Genomic DNA, 18,608 nt, shown 5'->3' with positions numbered 1-18,608 from the left:
CAACTAGAGTGTAACGCAAGCACCCAGAACAGTACCTAACACTCTGTAAAGAGCTGCTTTCTAGCACTCAAGAATGAGTGACCCAGCATGGCAAGTGCCCTTAAGGAAATATGCCTCTCATTTTATGGAGTCAACAAGGAAGGTCGGAGACACCTTCCTGAAGGAACTGTGGCTAACTCAAAGACTGAGCAGCAGATTGACTAGCTGACAAGGAGGAGCCCAAGGGTATGGGAAAAATATTCTGAACAGAGGGCATGACAATCACAAAGACCCAACTGGCATGGTGCTGTAAGTATGTATGTATGGGATGTGGGGTGCTTAGGAGAAGTTTGGAGTTGCTGAGATACAAGGAGCGAGGCAGGAATTGGCCAGATATAAGGATGAAGAAATAAGCATAAAATATATTTGGGTTTCCATCTGTCTTTAGCATAAAGTCCAAGCTCTCAACATACAAAGTCCTTTATTATCCCAACTTATAAGCTCCCATGACTGCTTCATGTATCCATTCCAGTCAAGCTGGACAATCTGCTATTCTCTGTTCATACTCTAGACTGTCATACCTTCTATGTCTTTACAGAGAAATACCTCTATTTTAAATGCTTTTCCCCTCCAGCTTCTCAGGCAATCTCCTTCAAGGTACAATTCAAAACCACCTTTTCTATGAACACCCAATGGCCCTACGAAAGCAACAGTCCTTTCTCTCTTAATGCTCAGAACCATTAATCTGCACCTCCAACTCTTGCCTGCTTTCTTCTCTCTGTAAGGTTACCTTTGTGCAGCATGTTCACGCCCCCTATCTACCTCTAACCTCATCTCTGACTCTCACCTCCTCTGAGGACTTTGGCTTCTTTCTGCTCCATGCAGTTGCTAGCTCCTACCTCAAGACTTTGGCACTGGTGTTCCTTCTGCCCGGGACTCAATCCCTCAAGATCTTCATTTGACTGTTTTTTTCACATCATTCAGGCCTGCTGCTCAGAGAAGCATCCCAGAACTCTTCCCCTGTCCCAGCCACTTTCTATCATATTACCTCTGTATTCACTTCTTTATAGAGCTCACCAGTACTTTTTTTTTTTTGGCCATGCAGTGAAGCTTATGGGATATTAGTTCTCTGACCAGGGATTGAACCCCAGCCCTGGCAGTGAAAGCGCCAAATTCTAACCACTGGACCACCAGGGGATTCCTCTCCCGTTGCGGAGCACAGGCTCCGGACGCGCAGGCTCAGCAGCCACGGGTCACGGGCCAGCCACTCCGCGGCACGTAGGATCCTCCCGGACCGGGGCACGAACCCGCGTCCCCTGCATCGGCAGGCGGACTCTCAACCACTGCGCCACCAGGGAAGCCCAGTACCTATTTTTAAAATGTGTTTACTGGAATGCAAGCTCAATGAGAGCAGAGACCTTGTCTGTCTTGGATTCGGCTGACTCCCCAGTGCTTGTAACACGTAATAGGATCAATATGTGTGGAAAGAATGACAACCTCATGGCCTCTATTGACTTACCAGCTAATTTGAGAACATAGAAATTCCTTTATATCTTTGAACCCCCAAGACATAAAGGTGCATAGTTTTTTTCCTAATGGATAGTAGTCATTCAAATACTTACTGAATGACTAAACAAGATTTCTCTAGATATATTCTAATGATAAAAACCCTACAAACCAATGGCTTTTAAACTTTGCTGCCCATCAGAATCACCTGGAGAGCCTTTTAGAAATGCCAGTGCCCTGGTCCCACCCTCTGATACTCTAATTCAATTGGTTTGGCAAGGGGTTTGGGCATCAACATTTTTTTAAAGCCCCTCATATAATTCTAATGGACAGCCAAGGTTGAGAACTGCTCTAAACCCTGCAAAAGAATGCTAAGCCAAGTAAAATGTTGAACTCTAAACAAACTTTAGGACATGGCCATTGATTTAATTCTTGAATTGCTCTCCATGAGGGATTGTGAGCAAGTGCCCGCTGAAAGAGAACACTTCGAAGAAAAGAGAAAGACTTTGGTGCCATACACTGAGGGAGGTGGCCTTTCAAAGCAAACACTTCTTAGACCCATCTACCGTTCACAACTTCTTTGGAAAATTCATTGGCAATAGTACATGCAGGACCCCACAATTCAGACTAGGAAAATACATACTGTGTCATAAAGGCATTTAGAATCATTCTTGAAGTTATTTGGCGGCTTTATGCAAAAGGGTGGATTATACCTCCTTATCAAGGTATTAATATGAATGTATAAGCCCATTGTGCTCAGGATTCAATAGACCTGCAATGATTTAGGCAGAGAGTGTGTTTGTGAAGCAGAAGAAAGCCTGCCTAATTAGGAAACAAGGAACGGGAAAATAAATAAAGGGGTTGAACAAAGTCAGCTCTGGCTCTAATTTACCTGGAGACATCCTAACACTTGCTGCAAAATAAATCGAATTTTTGCTGTATACATTCAATATTTGTTAATAAGCTGCCAGCTAGCAGGGTTTTTTTTTTTCCTGTTTTTCCTGTACATGCAGGGAATGGTGTGCATATTGTCAGGCTGGGACATGCAATGAGCCACATGGAGGCAACTCCCATGCTATGGAGGGACAGCTTGGGCCAGGAGGGGACTGTCCCCAACTTGCAAAAACAGGGGATGGGGAACACAGGTGAGATCCATGGGTTTCACATACTATCTTGGGAGGAAAATATGATTTTTAGAGGCAATTTGACAAGGAATTTCTATCCTGCTAGTCTGGGTTAGTGTTTCTGAATGTGATAAATAACAGGGCTCTTGGACAGCTCATTTTTTTCTTTATTTTGATACCCTTACAGCAGTGATCATGCCTCTTGTCAAGTGTTATAAAGATAAAGACAAATGTTCCCTATTGCTATTCTGTCAATGCAGCTCAACCCAAGCCAAAGAAAGGCACCCTTGCCAGATGTGTGGAATGTACCATTTGTCTTGTCTCTGTCACAGATTGAGGCACAGCCTATCCCAACAGGATCCTCAGGTCAGAGAAATTGAAATCCACTGCAGACAGTGTTGAGGTTTGCTTTACCTGATCTAGAATCCAGCACCCCATGCATGTTCCCTCCATGCTGACACCGAGATCTATCTTCCTTTTCTGGGTCTATTGATTAGACCGTGCAACATATCTGTAAGATCAAATAAGCAAAACAATCGCTTTGTCAAATAAGATGGGCTTTGCCATCAATGATTTTTTTTTTTTTTTAATCAGAAAGATTCTGCACAGTTGTCATTTATTGATGGTAGCAATATTTGAAAAACATGAAATGATTTCCAGAGATGTGGTTCAGGAACCCGTCTGAAAAATTGTGTATGCCAAAACAGATGGAGTTTGGCTTAATTGTTGAAATAAATTGCCATATGGAACAAAACACAGCTGATTACTGCATTAACACTAATGTTAATATGCTTCATTATTCTATTGTCATTGTAGCTACAGTTGTCACCAGACTTTAATCAACGTTTATAAGGGAATTCAAAGTGTGGAATTTGGGGCCCAAAGGAGATTTCAGAGATCATCTAGTTATTTTACAGATGAGGAAACTGAGGCTTACAGAGGATGAATGATTTATATTAAGGCATATACCCTACAACCTGAAAATGAAAGGTATTTTTAAAATGTAGGCCACATTTGGGCAAGTTATTCATAAACAGCAAGGCCATTATAACTCAAAATAAAAAACAACACTACTGCAAATGAGCATGACAGGAGATTTTGTGCAATTAGACAAAACAGACAGGACTACCTAATTTGACACAATTTCTTCTTCATGCTTAGCATCTCTTAGTTAACACCCAAGATATTATATACGTTCTCTTCTGGAACTTTTGCAATGATTTCTCGCTTAGTATCTTCTTCCCAGGATATTCTCAATATAAAATAAACATCATTGTGGATGATAGGAGGAAAACACAAATAAACCACAGGAGATGGTGGGGAAAAGAAAATGGGATATGAGAATAAAGAGATATCTTCCATTTCCAGTTGTGGTGAGTGAAGTTTTTTCCTTAGTTTTTCTCATAATTGTTGATCCTTCCCTGGTCCTCTTTTCTCTGTAAAGTTGGAAATGAATGGGAATTGATCTGAAAAGCTATTTCAAAAGTTATTACAGGATTGTCAGTAATCCTCTAAACCTAACTTTCGTCCCTACTGCCACCCCTACACCCGACACACAAAACCCTTTGAAAAGCTAGTGTTGGAAGTCTGAAGTGAGAAAACAGTAAGCCAGTAGCCATCCCCTACCCCCGTCCCAGCTCAAGGTCAGTGACCCAGAAACAAGTGAGAGGAGGCTCCAAACTCTGTGAAAGAAATTGTACAGTTGCGTTGAATGGATGCTTCGTTTCATGATTTGTGTTTCATCCTACTGCGGCAAACTTTTAAGAGATGTCCAAATCCTTTCATTTTCTCTGGATACCACCCCTGACAGAGTCCTCTGTTACAGTTCTCATCACCTTTAATTTCCCTTTTATGTTAATTTTTTTCTATCTTTCCCTTCTCATTTGTTAGCTCCCGACCAAAAAAAAAAAAAAAAGCAATTATCTGTGCAACTTTCTGCCTAATACACAATAGGAGCTCAGTCACTGTTATTGAATAAGTGCATGAATCTAGCATTTACTGAGCTCCTGAGTTCTAAGTACTGTATTAGGCAGTGTGTGTTTATGTGTTTGGGTCTGCAATGTTAAGCATGAGTTAGGGTAAAAGTCAAGCTGCTATAATAAAGAGACCTGAAAATATAGTGGCATACTTAACATGGAAGTTTATTTTTCTCTCACGTAACACACCAGCGGTAGGCAAGTGGTTCAGGATGGGTAACTAGATCTGATTTGCAAAGTCATTCTGGGACCTGAGCTGGTGGGTTATCTCTGCTACCCTTAACATGTGGCTTCCATCTCTGGGTCTAAGGTGACTCAATATGCCAGCCTGAGAAAATGAGGAGGGGAAAATGAGAGGAAGGAAGAGAGAGTGAAGAACAAGCAGCTTTCTAACCACACATTTCTCCCACTCACAGCCCACTGGACAAAACATCGTCACGTGACCACACCTTAGCCACAAGAGAAGCTGGGAAATTTAGTCTAAGCCAGACAGCTGTGTGCCCAGATAAAACTCAAATATGAGGAGGTAGAGGAAGTGGGGAGGTCTATTAATAAAGAAAAAGAAAAAAGTGGATGTTGGGGGACCAGCTGTCTACAACACTGTGATATAAGAAATATCTGTCTATATTACTCAGATGACCAAAATACATTTCTCTGATGTATTTGATCTTTGTCCATGGTTCCTGGCTCACAGCTCCCAAAAGCCTTGGAATTTCCTGAGCTATAAGAGCAATGGGAGTATCTTTGGTCTCTTGTCCTCTTGCTAAAATCACTTCAGAGCCATAAAGGTGAAATGGGTGTCTTGTTGTTCATAACAAGCCCCTTTTCACCACAATTGGGTTTATGTTAATAAGGTGACTTTTACAAAGCACCTAAAGATGGGGGCTGGTTGCCAGGGGAACCAACCTTAGATAAAGGGGTGGAACTTTCTGTCCCACCCCCTCTGATTTCTGGGGACAGGAAAGGAGCTGGAGGTTGAATCAACTACCAATGGGCAATGATTTAATCAATCATGTCTATGTAATGAAGCCTCCACGAAAACTCAAAAGCAAGCAGTTCAGAAAGCTTCCAGGTTGGTGAATCAGAACATTCCACATGCCGAGCCCAAACTCCGCGGGACAGCAACTCCTTTGCTTGGTACCTCGCCCTAAGTATCTCTTCATTTGGCTATTGATTTGTATCCTTTAATATCCTTTGTAATAATCTGGTAATCTAGTGAGTGAATGGGTTTCCTGAGTTCTGCAAACCACTCGAACAAATTTATTGAACCCGTGGATGAAGTCATGAGAACTTCTGGTTTATAGCCAGTTGGTCAGAAGTACAAGTAACAACCTGGATTTGCAAGTGGCATCTGAGGTGGAGGACAGTCTTGTGGGACTGAGCCCTTAATCTGTGGAATTTGATGCTGTCTCCAAGTAGTGGTGTCAGAATTCAGCTGAATTGTAGGACACTCAGCTGGTGTCAGAGAATTGTTTGGTGGTGTGGGGGGAAACTACCCCCCTGCCATACGTTGGCGCTCATGATCAGAAGCCTTATGTCTCTACCACAGGGTGTGTTTTGGAGAAAAGAGAAGCAAAAAGAAAATACACTTTGGGGTTCACAGAATATAAACAAATAGGGATATGAGCTATATCAGTTAGATTTTTCTGTCCCAACCTTAGCACTTAAAACATTTATTTGCTCACAGTTCTGTGGATTAGCAATTTGGGTTAGGCTCAGCTGACACCATTCATCTCTGGTCCACATGTTGTTGGTCAGACTCAATCATGTGTCAGTTAGCTGACAATAGCCTCATTGGCATGTCTTGTGGTTGCCTGTCTACTGCCAGCAGGAAAAAAAGTAACTGGTCGGGGGCTTCCCTGGTGGCGCAGTGGTTGGGAGTCCGCCTGCTGATGCAGGGGACGCGGGTTCGTGCCCCGGTCTGGGAAGATCCCACATGCCGTGGAGCGGCTGGGCCCGTGAGCCATGGCCACTGAGCCTGCGCGTCCGGAGCCTGTGCTCCACAGTGGGAGAGACCACAGCGGTGAGAGGCCCGCGTACCGCAAAAAAAAAAAAAAAAAAAAAAAAAAAAAGTAACTGGTCGTATGTTACTCATCATCCATCAAGTAAGCCTGAGCTTATCCACATAGTAGTAGTAACAGGGTTACCAAGAGGAGCTAGGGAGGGTCCTGTGTGCTATATTTTTGAATGTTCTACTTGGATCACATGTGCTAATGTCCCACTGGCAAAGCAAGCCCAGATTCAAGTGGTAGAGAAAGTGATACCACCTCTTGATGGCAGTTGCTGCAAAGTCACATCACAAAAGGGCATGCTTATAGAGAGAGGAAGAATTCCGGGCCATTTTTGCAAACAATTTATCAAAAAAGCTAGACTCAAAGGACACAAAAGAAGTATGTAACTTTCTGCAAAGCTTTATAAGAGAAGGCATGTGCTAAGATTCTTGGTGAAATTTTGTGAAAGGAATAATTATATATATATTATCTGTAGCATCATCAAAAGTCCAATCTAAGCAGAATGAACCATTTCATTCTCTAACTTAAAGAATTAAATAAACTCTTAAAAAAGAGTGTCATAAAAGCATTAGGAAAACAAAAATAACTCACTTTCTGGCTATCAAGAGTCATGCTCCCCAGAAAGAGTATATTTTGAGCTAAGCAAATAAAATTATATTAGCCCTAAAGAAACTTGGAGAGCATTTTACATATTCTCCCATTTTACCTAATTCAATTCCATAAGTTTTTATTGAATACCTACTGCATGCTAAGCCCTGTGGCAATTATGTAAAGACAAAGAATATTATTAGATCATGAGTTTGGGTATTATTTTATTTCTTTTTTTCTTGTTAAATCATTAATAAAGTGAATTTGGTGAGAGTACTCCTATTTTCTTGGTAGGAGAACTAAGTTCTGAGTGTCTTACAACCCAGTCCGAAAATGGGCAAAAGACTTAAATAGACATTTGTCCAAAGAAGACATACAGATTGCCAACAAACACATGAAAAGATGCTCAGCATCACTAATCATTAGAGAAATGCAAATCAAAATCACAATGAGATATCACCTCACACTGGTCAGAATGGCCATCATCAAAAAATCTACAAACAATAAATGCTGGAGAGGGTGTGGAGAAAAGGGAACCCTCCTGCACTATTGGTGGGAATGTAAATTGATACAGCCACTATGGAGAACAGTATGGAGGTTCCTTAAAAAACTAAAATTGGAACTACCATATGACCCAGCAATCCCAATAGTGGGCATATACCCTGAGAAAACCATAATTCAAAAAGAGTCATGTACCACAATGTTCATTGCAGCTCTATTTACAATAGCCAGGACATGGAAGCAACCTAAATGTCCATCAACAGATGAATGGATAAAGAAGATGTGCTACATATATACAATGGAATATTACTCAGCCATAAAAAGGAATGAAATTGAGTTATTTGTAGTGAGGTGGGTGCACCTAGAGTCTGTCATACAGAGTGAAGTAAGTCAGATAGAGAAAAACAAATACCGTATGCTTATGCATATATAGGAATCTAAAAAAAAGGTACTGGGACTTCCCTTGTGGCACAGTGGTTGGGACTCTGCCTGCCAATGCAGGGGACTTGGGTTCAAGCCCTGGTCCGGGAAGATCCCACATGCCGTGGAGCAACTAAGCCTGTACGCCACAACTATTGAGCCTGCCAGCTCTAGAGCCCACGAGCCACAACTACTGAGCCTGCATGCCACAACTATTGAAGACCACGCGCCTAGAGCCTACGCTCCACAGCAAGAGAAGCCACCACAATGAGAAGCCCGTGCACCGCAACGAAGAGTAGCCCCCACTCACCACAACCAGAGAAAGCCCGTGCACGGCAACGAAGACCTAACACAGCCAAAATTAATTAATTAATTTTTAAATGGCACTGATGAACCTAGTGGCAGGGCAGGAATAAAGACGCAGGCATAGAGAACGGACTCGAGGACACAGCAGGGGAATGGGAAGCTGGAACGAAGTGAGAGAGTAGCATTGACATATATGCACTACCAAATGTAAAATAGATAGCTAGTGGGAAGCTGTTGCATAGCATAGGGAGATCAGCTTGATGCTTTGTGACGACCTAGAGGAGTGGGATAGGGAGGGTGGGAGGAGGCTCAAGAGGGAGGGGATATGGGGATATATGTATACATACAGCTGATTCACTTTGTTGTACAGCAGAGACTAACACAACATTGTAAAGCAATTACACTCCAATAAAGATTAAAAAAAAAAAAAAAAAAAAAGAGTGTTTTACTAAAGCTACCCAAGGATACAGTGGCAGAACCCAGGACAGCATCCAGAGCCGCCTCTGCAGTGTGCTGGGGCACTGTTGACAGGAAGAAGGCAAACAAGACAAAAGAGGACTAGATGGGGACATCTCTTATTTTAGGGATGTTTAGATGTAAAAATAGGATCATGAAGAATTAGATGCAAGTTATAAAATTAACTCTATGTGGTTAGCATACATACTAATAATATGCTTCTAGAAGCTTCCATCTGACTCAGAATAAAATCCAAGTCTTTACTATGTCCTACAAAGGCCTGAAAGACTTAGCTGTTCCTCTGACCTTGTCTCCTAGCATCTCCTCTACCCCTCTCTGCTCCCACTACCTTGCCTTATTGCTGTTCCTCAGAAATACCAAGACATCTCATCTGAGGGCTTTGTACTTCCTGTCCTCTCTGGCTGGACCACTTTTCCTTCCCAGATCTCTGCAAGCCTTCTTCAATTCTTGGCTCAGATATCACCACACTAAGGAGGCCCTTCCTTACTATAAACATACTATATGAAACACAACCTTCCCTCTGCCTTTCATTCTCTGCCCCCCTAACATGTTCTCTATTTTTATTCTTAGAGCTTATCATCTCCTGATTCGATATATATTTATTGTCTGTTTCTCCTACTAGAATATAAGCTCTTCAGGACCTGGTCTGTTTTCGTTGACTGTTTTATCCTCAGTACCTAGGAGAGTATCTAGCACACAGTGTTAAGTAAACATTTGTTGAATGAATTTTTCATCACTGATGTACGTGCATAGATATATACCATGTATATACATCTATGCATATATCTATATGTATAGATGTACATATACCTACATAATCATACATGTCAATGCAGAATAATTGTTAATGAAGCCCAGAACCATACTATAGCAATCTCTTCTCATCAGGGCCTTGCTGTCTCTCTAAAGTTGTTAACTTTATGTTTCTACCTGGTTCTGATCTTCTTTTGTTATTCTGTTTCATCGGCGCTCACTGATTGGTTTCTGATTCGCATTTCACACAGATTCATGAACTTCACCTTCTTTTGTCAGACCAGGTATGACTAATTAAAGAGAATCCCAGTGACCTTCAATTGCTTAAAGTGTACTCTTTCAAGCAGAGAGAACATCTGCCTTGCAATGCATAGATGCCACCGATAATAGTTAATTCTATTGCTCTAGATGTTCCCTTTCATATTTGCTATTACATAAACCCAGGCAATGATGAAAGACAATGTCTCCATACAACAGATTCTGCATTACAAAATGCGCCCCACAAAATTACCATTACACAGTATCCACTGCAAATATATAACGAAGAAGTTCAAATGCACCTCTCAATAGTTCGGTATCCTATAAGAAAAGGAAGACTTTCAAATTATTGCTTGGAAGCCTCTCAATTACACAAAAGCTCTTTGTTGTGTGATTGTCTTCTGCTTCTAAAATATCCCCTACCTTAAACAAGTGAGAATAAAAGCTGTCGGCTTCCTAGTTCACTGAGGTCTTGCCATTCAACCCTGTGGTTAGGTACACATGAGTTACTGAGTACAGCGGGATCACCATAGAAGGAATTCCACAGAACCTGGGTAGGTGGACAGGAGGAACCATAGCTTGGAGAAAAAGGAAAAATGTTCAGGGAGAATTTGCAAGACAGCATCTACTTTCCCAGCTTTCAGTTCTAGCCCTTCTTTTCACCCCCAACCACTTCTCCAATTTAGACCCTCACAATCTCTCACTAGACTATTCTAATGGCCTCTAACTGTCCTCTCTGACTCCAGTTTCTCTCTCCTCTAATTTCTCCTTTACAGAATCACATGAGTCTTTCTCCTAACTCACGAATGGTATCATATCGCTTCAACAGCCTTCAATGCTTCCTATTGCCCGTAGAGTCAACTCCGTACCCCTTAGCAAAGCACTAAACTTCTTGCTGATCTAATCCCAGACCACTCTCCCAACTTCATCTCCCAGTTCACGCCCTCATTCAGCATCAACACTGCAGCTAAAGAGAGCTGCATATCAGGTACTTTCTGTGTTTTCTCATCTGATTCCTCTTGTTTCTTCCACCAAGAAATCATTCCCTTGAATCCAGCTCACTCCTCCATACCTAGACCACAGTGGACCTAATTCATGAGCCCTTCCCTGGGCCTTTCAGTAGAAATTAATTGCTCCCTCCTCCATGCTCCATCAGACTCTACAATTTCTCCACTATTGAATATGTACCATACTCCTCCTTGTTACTGGTGTATGCTTTAATCTCCTCACTAAATTGTCAGCTCTTTAAAAATGATTTCATCTCCGTATCTCTTCTCGGGCTTTTACTATATGCTAGGCATGATTTCAAATGCTGCAGGTGTATTAGTAGTTTTTTAATACTTACAGCAAACCTACAAAGTAATACTTTTATCTCCATTTTATAAATAAGTAGAAAGAGGTACAGACAAGTTAGGTAATTCATCTACCCTCACAAAGGGTATTGGCGCTAGTCAAACTGACCCCAGAGTCCATATACTTAAACACTATAGTATGAATATATTTAAATTTATCCAAAGAAAGCATTTAAATAGTTCCAAAGACTGATAGAAAATGCTATAAAAGCAGGTGATAAGAATATTAGGGAGTAACTCAGACTAAAAAAGCCCAGAGAAGTTAAGCTGCTTATCCGAGTTCACACAGTGAGTTACCGGCAGAGACAAAATGAAATCTGGGTCTCTGGAGGCTGGCCTAGTGCTCTTTAAACTAGATCATGGCTGCCATGTGGTTCCTATGGAGTGACTGGTGAGAAAAAAAGAGATGAGAAACGTAAGTGAGTCTCATGTAACTGTAAGAAGTAATAAGGAACTCAGGCAAGGATGGATGTCAAGATACTGTAAGCAAACTCCCTAATAAACACACCTCTAAGGATGAAATTTTTTTAACTCTGAAACTCGAAAAACCTAAATCCATGGACCCAAGTAAAAACATGGGCAAAGTGTGAACGGACAGAACCTAAAATTTAATAGCAAACTCTTTTTTCAGTACTTACCACATGCTGGAGTTGTGTTAACACTTGACCTGATATAATCCTCACAACAGACCTATCATCATTACTATTAGCCTCGTTTTAAAGAGACAGGAACAGTCTAGGAGAAACTGAGTAAATTTCCTAAGGTCACAGAGAGGGTAAGAGGTAGCACTGGGATGCATATTCCAAACAAATGAATTTTTCAGGTAATAGAAGCTCATTCCTTGAAGCCCTAAAACCATTTTGGATTTCAGCACCCTTATATGCAGTATATACTTTCCTGCCTTCCAAGAAAAACAACTGCAATATATTTTAATTTTTCACTTGGTTCCCAAAGTCATCAGTATGTGTGTCCCTATGCACCAGCTTCCTTCAAAATGGTTGTAAAGAGGCAATTATCATACAACAATGCCATACTGAGGCAGGTATACCTAGTGTCTGACAATAAATGGTCTCTTAAATACTGTTTTCTTAGTCCCTTTGCCTGCTATTATAGTTTTCCCACTTTTCCTCATCAAAACACGGCAGCTATGATTTCCTGCAGTTATATGCCCTCATCACCCTCATCACTTGCTGCTATGGACTGGGAGACCACATAATGGTCACGTTAGAATTTGGCAAAAATTCAGAGCTGTTAAAGTTTGAGTGAGGAGCAGAAATACTGTACCACAAGCAAAGTTCCTGAGCAGAAGTGAAGCCATGTGGTTTCCTTTTACTGGTCAAACCCCTTTCTTTAGCTGTATTCCTGATTATGTAAATGCTAAACAAATACAGGGGGCAGGGCTGGGGCTGGAGATGGCAATGTAACATTACCTTGTAAGGGTAGATTTATCAGGGTGAATTTTAAAAAGCACCATTTTTAAAGAAAAAATAATAAAATATTCTAATAGAATCATATTCTAAAAATTCAAATGCTGCTTTTAATCTTTATTAAATATTAGAGAGGTGATATGGTGAGATATAAGAACCTGGACTTTAGATCTGGAAATACTTAAGTTTTACTCTTTCTCCACTCCTTTCTGACAATTGACTTTGGACAAGTTACTTAATTTTCTCTGAGCCTCCATTTTTTATTTTCATATCTTAAATTGTGGATAATGATAAAACTTATAAACTATGTAAAGTACCTGACACATAACAGTTAGCTTTAAAATCCCATATAATAGAGTGGAGATCATATTTTTATTACTTGAACTTAAAATACACTTAGTCTCAAAGTTACTTTCATGGTCTAGAATTTATAACTCATAATTATATTGCAGAAAATATAAAGAATTCATGTTGTCATCTCAGAAACTCTGAGGCTAGCAGAGTTTTATCTTCAGAGTTTTTGTATGGCTTAAATTTACCAGTCATCATTTGAGCCAGATGGCTTGAATTCAGTAGTTCCTTGCTAAGTATCAGTTGGAAGGATGGATGGATGGAGGGATGGATGGAAAGAAATACCAACGCTTGGACACAAAGTTAGTATTTAAAGAGGATGGATTTTCAGTTGAATACATATGTGTACTTGCTATTTTATCGAGATTGGAAGCATCATTTAATACAAGATTGATTTGGCAATACCTACCTGCACTTGAGCTTTACGTTTGAAGAGACCTCAGAAACATGGGACTGGAAGAAAGAGGAGAGAAACCAGGTAGGGTAAGAATGGTGATGGGAATAGCACAGCATCTGGCCCAGCTACAGAGGCTGGCCCAGGGAAAGGCAGCTGTCTAGACTTAGAATCCAAGGAGTCCAGAAAACTCAGCACAATTCCTGGGTGAGCTGGTCTGACAGAGTGCACATGAATAGCAAATTGAAAAAGGAGGAGAGTAAGAACTCTCGGGAAATGGAAGAGGACAATAATGGCAGTGCTGGGAGCTCTATCCATTCCCTTTAGAGTTGGGGCCTGCAGTCTGATACACCAGGATGATGCCCTAACCCTCAGGGAAAGAGACTGAATGCAACCAAGCAGGTTGATGTTTGGGGCCAGAGGGCCAAAGGAAATGGACAGAGAGATTTGGCTGACAGAAGAGTGGGAGGTAAGGTGGAAGTCCAGGAAAAGGAAGGTGCCAGACCAGATAAAAGCAAAAGAATAGCAAAAAGTACAACTCCAGCAGTGTGGTGACAAAACAGTGTCCCTTCCAAATCTAACTGTTAAGACTCAAGAAAGCAACATGGCCCAGCGCCCTTGCCTGGGTCCTGGATCCCAGGTCCAAGAGTGGGACTCATTTTCAAGTCCTTCTGATTAGTGAAAATGAGGCTATATTTCTGCCTCGCTCAGGATGAGCTTTAGAATCAGGACATAGCTGATGCTGGGTAGTGAGAATCAACTAATGAGAAACTGGGAAGGCAGAAGCAAGAGAAGCAATGCTGATATTATGTTTCTGAGGTAAATATACTTTGAAAACTTCCTTGTGGGCATGAACCAAGTTTTCTTTATCTACTCATACCTTATAACACAGCCTTGCATAGGGAGGTGGGCACTACAGTTAATCCTAAGCAACAGTTAAATCTATACTCATGGGTACAAAATAAGTACATCAGTACTATCTGTTACAAGCACCACTTACCTTTTTTCTCCTGTGTATCTGTAGACAAGGACATCCTGCCACATCCCCTTTGCTACTCAAAAATATTTTCATAGCTTCTGACTTTATCTGGGCCCACATTGCTTTTCAAAGGGAAGTGTTAATTACTTCACAGGATTTATCTGTTTATCTGAAACTCTCTTATCAAAGGTATTTTGACCCATATAGATTAGAGCTCTGAGCTTCTGAATAATTTTCTCTTCATAGTAGTGCTAAATTTAATTAAACAAACATTTGTTTAGCAACTGCCGTGGAGATTAGATGAAAGGATGCAAAGGAATGGCAGGCATATGGAGCAAATATGATTAAGACAAGGTCCCTGTCCTCAAGAAGCTTTAAAACTAGTCAAGAAGCAAGTACAAATAATGAAGTATGCTAAAGCTGAATGAGACAAATACTGTAATGAAAATGCAAAGAACATGGAAGCAATTAATTCCTTCTCAAACTGTGTATATTTATAATCTCAATATCACCTCCCTTGTGCATATCCTGGGCCCTCCAACAAATTGCACTTATTCTCTTCTCTAGTATTTATTCCAACCTATTTATTCTCTTTAGTATTTATTCCAACCTATGAAGGGACTTTCTTAGGCTTTCTACCATCTTAGTTACATGTTCCCCACCCTCCAAGTAGACTGAAAGCTGATGGATGACTTTTGTGACCCTGGCACAGATTCTTGGACATAGAGTACATTTAATCTCCATTTCTTGAATTGAACATAAACACACACACACACACACACACACACGCGCACACACACGCACACACGGACAAACACACACAATTAATGCCCATTGTTTCAGGAGCTAATAATTATTCTTAATACTTGGATTCCAAAAGATACCCCCGCAAGTATCCATGATTAAAATGTTGAATTAGAGACGGTTCATCTCCCACTAGTTTCAAAACAACTCTCTTAGCTATTTTTACTAAAGAAAGTTACAAAATCATGATTCAATTTCCTAATGTAGGAACATAAATACTTTACAGGGAAAAATCTAAATACATCACTACTTTAATACCCACAATGTATAATATCTATAAAATGAAATGTTAGCTCTATCTAGGCATACAAAATATTCAAAAACATAATCAAATAACAAAAACTCACTCTTTGCAGAAGACAGTAACTATAGTCACTTGGTTACTGCTTTAATGCATTTACTGCTTAAATGCATTAAAAGAAAAGACAACAATGTACAGCATCTGTATTAATTTAAAAGAATTCAAATCTTGAAATTGGGGCCAAAGCCAGAATGTGGAATACTGAAATCAATAAATGCATAATTTTCACCTATGTATACTCCTCTAAATCACAGAATACAGATGATTTTTGAAGTAAACATTCCATTATAAAAAGACCTTGTCTGATGCTTACCAATGTAAACCTCTTTTCCAGGCCACACCTTTCACTGGGAATCCAAGGGCTGGCATTCAGTGTCCACATCCAGAGTTCTTGGATCTCCAATCTTTGCAAGTTATTCCTCAAAGAGTTTGATAAACAAGGATGGGTGGATAAGTTACTTTCCCCTAATGAGACTCTGGCAGGGCTAGAGGCCCTAATAAACATGTGTTGGAGGAAGGAAGGAAGGAAGGAAGGAAGGAAGGAATGAAGGAAGGGAGGATGGATTTCATTTTATCTGATGAATTTAAAATTTTAAAGTCTCCAGAAGTTCTCCTAACAGCATACAGCAAATGGAGAAACATAATTGAAGAAAAATCTAATAAATCTTGATAAGAATAAGAAGAATCAGTGGCATTTGAGGCACAGCATGCTCATACACTCTACAACCCAACTCAGTGCAACGGAAGCTCTATTCTGGGCAGTTACAGCCAGGAAGATGGGGCAAGAAGGGAAGAAAGGAGAGACTGAGGAAGTTTAACAGTTATTATGTGTCAACTTGACTGGACCACAAGGTACCCCAGATATTTGATAAGCATTATTCTGGGTGTTTCTGTAAGAGTGTTTTTGGATGAGATGAACATTTAAATCAGTAGACTGAGAAAAGAATGTGGTGGACTTCATCCAATCAGTTGAAGGCTTGAATAGAAAATAAAGGCTGACCCTCCTCCAAGTAAAGAAAGATAAAGTATTTTATATAGTATAGTGAATTTGAGAGTTACTCTTGCTTAGTTAAGCAACATTTCAATAATGGGAATACAATTTTCACCTTTGTTAAACTTGGTCTTAAAGTTATAATTTATTTTATGTTAACACACCTATCCTTTGTCATTGATTTTAAGAATTAGACTTGATTTAATTCTGCACCATTAAAAATCTTCTATACTCTGGTTCTAAATTAAAACGAAGTTCTGTTTAAAACTGTTGGTCCCCTATTAAGCACTCAATAGTGAGGCCCCACCAAAAGGAAGAACTCAGGTAAGGTGGATCCTTGGAAATGGGGCATTCATCTTCTACTCAGTCCTGGAAAGATCCCCATCTCTGCTGCTGCATAGAGCACATTGTCTCCTGAGATCAACTTGGAGATCTTCTGGAATATACTCGTGAGATATACGTCTCCCACCTCAGAGAAACATGCAGTAGTAGGAGGTCCCATGGTCCCCTCCACAAAACTCACATTTACACACCAACGAGAAAGCAAGGATTGGATGCTGCCACATAGCACAAAATGGCCATCTGCTTTAGTTTGTTAAGCTGAAAGAATTTATTAAAAGATAATGTAACCACACAGTTACACTAAAAAATAAATATTCATTTATTTATTCCCTTAATCCCTTCTTCCAGACCTAGAAAAGGAAATGGAAGGAGGTATGCAAAAGCAGATTCCATACAACCTCCCCACTTCAGGTCTTTTAAGTTACAATTGAATCTGAAAGGAAAGGCACATGGTGGGGGTGATGAGAAGATGGAGATGAGATTAAAATCAAATTTGAGGAGTACCACTTCTACAATGATGGTATGAGAGTCTCCAAGAATCTTCCCCCCAGCAAAACAACCATAACTGGTGAAATTTATTTTTTAAATAATTTGAAGTCTCTGGAAATTATCATAATGGCATACAACAAGTAGAGAAACATTTATTTAAGAAAATCTAATAAATCTTCATAGGAAAAGCAAGAGTCTGTGGCATTTGAACCATGACCCACTCCTTCACCCGACACTCCAGCTCATTTCAATGGAAATTAAATCATGGAAAGAGCAACCATAAGAGAGCTAGAATAGCTATTCTAATATTAGACAAAACAGACTTTAAAACAAAAATATGTTACTAGAAATAATGATGATCATTTAATAATAATAAATGCATCAACCCAGCAGTAAGATATAACACTTACATGCATATATGCACCTAACAACAGAGTCTCCACAATACAAAAGCAAAAACTGACAGATTGAAGGGAGAAACAGACAATTCAACAGTACTGGTTGGAACCTTCAGTGTCCCACTTTCAAAAATGGATAGAACAACCAAGCAGGAGATCAACAAGCACATGAAGACTTGAATGACACTAAATCAACTAAACCTAACAACATGCTATACAACAGTCTACCCCATAAAAGCACAATACACATTCTTCTCAAGCACACATGGATCATTCACAAAGATAGACCATGTGGTAGACCATTAAAAAACCTCAATAGAAATGGAAAGATTGAAAGTATACAAAGAATGCTCTCCAACCACAATGGGATGAAGTGAGAACTCAATAACAGAAGGAAATTTAATAAATTCACAAGTATGTGGAAATTAAATAATATACTTCAAAATTACCAATAGGTCAAGAAGTAAATCACAAGGAAAATTAGAAAATACTTTGTGATGATGAAAACAAAAACCATAATATAGCAAACTTTATGGGATTCAATTAAAGCAGTACTTGGGAAAATGTATCAACTAAAGAAGCATTTGGAAGGAAATTATAATAAATGCTTATAGTTTTAAAAAAGAAAGATCTCGGGCTTCCCTGGTGGCGCAGTGGTTGAAAGTCGACCTGCCGATGCAGGGGACACGGGTTCGTGCCCCGGTCCGGGAGGACCCCACATGCCGTGGAGCGGCTGGGCCCGTGAGCCATGGTCGCTGAGCCTGCGCATCCGGAGCCTGTGCTCCGCAAAGGGAGAGGCCACAGCAGTGAGAGGCCCGCGTACTACAAAAAAAAAAAAAAAAAAAAAAAAAAAAAACTCCTAAAACAAAAATAATACCAT

General features: G+C 40.2%; 1 long non-coding RNA gene across 1 annotated transcript in view; it reads right to left on the bottom strand.

The window, feature by feature from the left end:
- Nucleotides 1-1,361: 1,361 nt before the first annotated feature.
- LOC112409031 (uncharacterized) overlaps nt 1,362-18,608 on the bottom strand; it is a 222,941-nt gene continuing 205,694 nt past the window's right edge. Inside the window, exon 3 of the long non-coding RNA XR_003005079.1 lies at nt 1,362-3,120. This is a non-coding gene — a long non-coding RNA (uncharacterized LOC112409031). The remainder of the gene's footprint in view (nt 3,121-18,608) is intronic.

The sequence above is a fragment of the Neophocaena asiaeorientalis genome, unplaced genomic scaffold (genome assembly GCF_003031525.2).
Source record: "Neophocaena asiaeorientalis asiaeorientalis breed wild unplaced genomic scaffold, Neophocaena_asiaeorientalis_V1.1 scaffold344, whole genome shotgun sequence".
Lineage (NCBI taxonomy): Eukaryota > Metazoa > Chordata > Mammalia > Artiodactyla > Phocoenidae > Neophocaena > Neophocaena asiaeorientalis.
Note: the sequence above shows the minus strand (reverse complement) of the source record. Positions and strands in the feature narration are given on the sequence as shown.